Source organism: Tenrec ecaudatus, chromosome 5 (genome assembly GCF_050624435.1).
Source record: "Tenrec ecaudatus isolate mTenEca1 chromosome 5, mTenEca1.hap1, whole genome shotgun sequence".
NCBI classification, from domain to species: domain Eukaryota; kingdom Metazoa; phylum Chordata; class Mammalia; order Afrosoricida; family Tenrecidae; genus Tenrec; species Tenrec ecaudatus.
In genome coordinates this window covers 63,839,753-63,844,977 of record NC_134534.1, presented here as the reverse complement: position 1 = coordinate 63,844,977, position 5,225 = coordinate 63,839,753, and the positions used below count along the sequence as shown (strand labels likewise).

Sequence of the window (5,225 nt, the reverse complement as noted above, 5' to 3'; positions counted from 1 at the left end):
TCTACCTTAAGAAGGGAGCGCTTTTTCCTCCAGATTTTGAGTCTTACAAGATGAGAGGCTCGTGTTCTAGCACTGTGTTAGGCTGAGTTCTCTAGAGAAACAAAACCAATGGCACTTTTATATATATGAGAAACAACTTTATATCAAGAAACCTGCCCAACCCTGTCCAACTCAAGTCCATGATCTTCATACTGGAGCTGGGACCCTCTTCAGACTTACACAGCTGCAGTGGAAGCAAATGGAAGCAAATGGGAGATCACAAATGGGTGTAGAGTTGTGTGGATGCAAAGTCTTCAGGAACATGAAAGGGCACCACAGCTCCCAGGGTCAGGGTCACAGGAGCTGGCAACCACAGAGCAGACATGCAATCCAAGTAAGCAGGAAGGCAAAAAGGGGCAAGCTATAGAGAAGTTCTGTGTCTCTCTTAAAAATAGGTCATACCTTTTAAGAGGTATCATTAGACTATGACCTGATTGATTGATAGGTTTAAGCCCACCCCTTCCTCAACACAGGCACCACTAAGTTGACATAAAATCTAACCAGGGGCACTATATCTGACAATTTCCTGCTGCTTCTCATAAGGTTTCCAGTTGTTAATCTATCAGAAATAGCCTACTTCTTCTTTGGAGAAAGTTAGCAGTTGGTAACTTCCCTGAAATCTGTCCCTCAGTGACCCTAACAGCATTTGAAAATCAGTGACACAGTTTCTGGCATCAGAGCAATGTTCAAGCCACCAAAGTAAGAACCACTGGCAGATAAGTGGTGAGAGCTCCTTGAAAAGGTGGGGTAACTTCAGAGCAGAGACCAGAGTAGTTAGCAGGATCGGGGGATTGAAGCTCTGAGTACAGAACTTCTTTTTGGGGTAATGCAAAAGCTTTCACTGTTTGAAGGTAGTGATGAGTGGACAATATTGCAAATGCAGTTAATTCCACTGAATTGTACACTTAACATAGCTAAAGTGGCCAATCTAAGGTTTATGCATCTAAGTACAAGGATAAGACAGAATGTGTTTCTACTAAGGTTTCAGTTAACGTATGGATTTGTTATAATCAAAATCAAACATATCTCTGTCGCAAGTTGAAATCTACGGAGAAGTTCTCTCAGTAATATACTTGTCTTAGTCTCATGAGGGTGCCTTAAAAGTGTGCCAATCGAATCAGTGGCTTCTGAGTGATCTTTTGGGCTCTAGGCTAGTTACACTCAAGGTAGAAAATTGAGTGATTATTTTAGGTGATTAAGATAATTATTTGGGGGATTCCAAAGACTTCATCTTGATTGATTTTCTCCAAGCACACAAGACAATCACAGGGGGCTATTATTATCTTAGAACCCCTCCCCAGGATATTGGTATTAATAGATTTTATCCCAATCAAGGAATAGATCTGGTTATTCTTCTAGAATAGCAAAGGTTGTCCTATGAAGATTTTGTTGAGAAACTATGCGACATCCTGATCTTGACCTACAGAATTCTCTTCATTCCTTAAACGGAAAGGATGTTGAAAGGAACATGATTTGTTTCCCTGGAAGATGCTGAAACAGCTGTTCTGAAGTGGTGTTGAGAGTGTGGTATTCTCTTGGGAACTGTTCAGGAGCTGAAAGCATTCAATCAGAAGCATGTAGTCTTTCATGAAGGATATGTTGACAAAGAATGGCTTCACATAGCTAGAGTTTTCGTTTAAAAGGCTGCCTCTGACCTCCTATGGCTACTCAATGGAGAAGGATAATCTAACGTTTCACCAGCCCAAGTCCTATGGCCAGACATGCCTCCACCATACATCATTCTTTTACCCTATTCTGATGCCAACCATTCCTGCCACAACACTCTGTTTCTGCTGAGTTCAGCAATTGTTTCAAATGGCCACACAGAACTCACAGACCAAACACAATTATTATCAGGGTGTGTTAAGGAAGTTAGCCAGAATAAGACAAACCAATAAGGATACCGTCATTGTTCCACAGCAACACATCTCCCCCGATAGCACTCACATCTCTCTCTAGTTCTCTATCTCTCAGCCGTGCGGTTCCTGGGTTCAGCCTCTGTGTGCCAGAGGACCACCATGGTTCTTCCTCGAGCTGTCTCCATGCTGCTCCTCTTTATCGCATGGTCTCTTTGTGTTGGTCTCTAGTTTCGGGGTCAAATGGTGTCTGCTGCCTTCACTACTTCTGGCAGGCATTTCCAAAGTGCTTCAATAGTCTGGGAATTCTCTTTGTTTCCTTTTCTGAAATTGCTCTCCTCTCTTATAGCCAGGAGAATGGAAAAGACGGACTCATGTGCTTGACTAGTGTTTCCTGAGTCCTATTTGCATACTCCATCTAATCTTTTATGGGAATTGCAGAGACTTGGAAAGAAGAGTCATATATTGGTGGCTAGAGGGGGTGGGAAGGACAACTTGCACTTGAGGTAAACATGTCACATTACTTTTATGAAGCCCAAAGGGAAGAATCTGTCCCATTTGAATGGCTAATCATGCATTTTTAACCAAGTTTCTTCTCAGCCCTTGGTAACCTAGTCCCCATACCATAGGCTACATGGACTACAGAATTATTTTTCCTCCAAGTATATAGTGTACTATGTGGGATGCATATAAAGGATCTGAGTCAGAAAAAAAAACACTAAGTGAACCAGTCTCTCTACCTTAAACTCTTCTGTGGCGAATCCCTTCTGGCCATTGAGCAGCAATGTGAGTAGCCGAGTCTTCAGATAGAGTGCATCAGAAGGTAAATTCATGCAGGTATTGTTAGGTTAACTCGTCATAGATGATCATTTGTTTTCCATTTTGACCCGTTTTTAACTTGTTCTGGTTTTTATTACTTTCTTTTTTGGTTTGGATTGGGGGTTTTGGGTTTTATTTGTTAGTTATTGAGATTTTTTGGTATGATTTTTAAAAATATTAAATACAGAATAGGTTATTCTATACAGACAGTAACTAGAATAACAGTTTCTTAGGGTTATGGCAGGCGAGGGGAGGGGGAAATGGGGATCAAATAACAATAATTACACAGATGAAAATATTCTAAAAAGAGAGAGTGAAAGCTCTCATTCCACCACGAGAGGTTTGTATGCTTTTATAGCATTACTTCTGGACTTTCCAGGTATTTTACTACAATAAAAAATAATCTAGACATTTATAAAGCTCTGACTCATAGTTGATTTCTTCTGAATTTAATAAATATGAAATTTAATATTTGGTTCCAGAACATAAAATTATTAAACTGTTACTATTTCATATTGAGACTGACAAAATTCCTGTATGTAATCAACATTTATTTATTCAGCACCTACTAATTGATTTCATACACGTGGAAAACATTTTTTGTAAGATTAAATGCCATACTTACCTGGCAGGGGCGATACCATGATCGCGAAGGTGGTTTTCCCAGGGCGAGGCTCACCCACTGCACTCCGGGTGTGGGAAACTCGACTGCATAGTTTGTGGTAGTGGGGGACTGTGTTCGCGCTCTCCCCTGAATAAAAAAGATTAAATGCCAGGCATTTGTTGCTCTTTGTCAGGCCTAGAAAGCAAAAATAATAATCCTCTATTCATGTTGTAGCACAGGTTACTTTAGCTAATTTAAAATTAAGTATTTTTGGTCTCTACAAAGTCACAGATATACCCTGATCCTTTCTTTCTGCAACGTAAGAACACAAGCACTTCTGCACAACCCTCACCCTGGCGACTATCGTGTGATCTTGCTCAGCAATGTATGTGGTGAAGGAATGTGATTGTTCTTCTGGGACCGCCTTCCTGCCCTGTGGTATCCCTTCCTCTTTGGATTTCTCTTTCTCTGCTTGCTTTTAAGTGTGTGTCTTCCAAGTTTCTCACTTACTGATTGGCGTACTTTGCAAGAGTTGCCAAGTAACCAAAGGAGCACAAATGAGTACCTTTCGGGAAGGAAAAGGGTTATCTCGCAATAAAGGAAGCTCTGAGGGGAGAGTCCCTCCTTATTAGCAGCTCTGGGTATTACTTGGCATCCCAATGTTTTTAGGTGATTCTTCATATTGTCTCTTCCATGTATGTGTGTGCTGTTTCTTAATAAGACACCACTCAGAAAAGATGAGCTGTAGATTACACCTTATTCTGACAATGGGGAAAGACCGGACTCTCTACTCCCATGAAGAGTTGCTGTCTCGGAAACTCATGGGGGTGGGGAGAGCAGTGCTATTCTGTCCTGCAGGGTGGCTGAGTCAGCGTCCACTCAATGACTATGAGTGAGAGAAGGAGCTATTCTAGTATGTCCTCGCTCACGTAGCAAAAGAAAACCCAGTTTCTAAGTAGGGTCACATTCAGAAGTGCAAACATTAGGATTTTAACATATTTTTTGAGGGCAACACAATCAATAACAATACTTTAATTCCCTCTCAATATGATTTTGACGGGTCCTCCAAATTGTAGGACATCAGGAAGAACCGTTCATCGTTTTTCTCTAGTTTCTCCCTCGTTGTCAATCTGGAACATTCCAGCTGCTTTGGACAAATTTGCCGGGAGGCTCTGCAAGGAGTGCATTCTTAGTCTGTGTGCAGCATGACTTCCAACTCTTGTTTCTTTGTCTCTTTTTCTTCAAGCAGATCATCCATATACTGGTGGAAAGCACTATGTAGTCAATACAAGGTAACGCCCGAGAGAAAATTGCTCTTGTCAGTTGTATATTCTCTTATAGCCAAATAAAGTTAAGCAAAGCACATAAAAATGCATGTTGTCGATTTTGGCACATGTGATAAGATGCTGTGCCCTCTACTGTGAATCTTGCTTTCTCTCACTTCATATATCTCGAAAACAAGGCTATTGAAATTAAACACATTTAGCTAATATTCTTCATGAAAACAAAGCACAAGCATTTTTGTATATACATCCTTCACATTTTGATGGACATTTAAATTACTTATTTTGAACTATAAAAATAGCTGGTATTAATCCTAAAATACACATTGAACAATTAACTTTATGTTAACTTTAGAGGAATAAAACTATTTAGCTGAAGTGGATGCACATTTAAATGTTAATGTCTCTTCCTTACCTCTAATTTGCTCATGCACTGTGATAATTACGACTTTGTGTTAGCTTGGCTGGGCCTAGATCCTCAGTGATTTAGCAGCTGACACCTCCTAATCGCCTCATGACTGACCTAACCCGATATACTCACAACCGATGGGCAGTAAGACATGGCCCTACCTCAGATCCGAGCCCTGATGCCAGGCGTTGCCTTGGGAGTGTGCCCTGTGTCCT

The 5,225-nt window shown here is 40.8% G+C and overlaps 1 pseudogene; it reads left to right on the top strand.

Moving 5' to 3' along the window:
* Nucleotides 1–3,331: 3,331 nt before the first annotated feature.
* LOC142449378 (U1 spliceosomal RNA) lies at nucleotides 3,332–3,468 on the top strand (annotated as a pseudogene).
* Nucleotides 3,469–5,225: the final 1,757 nt, after the last annotated feature.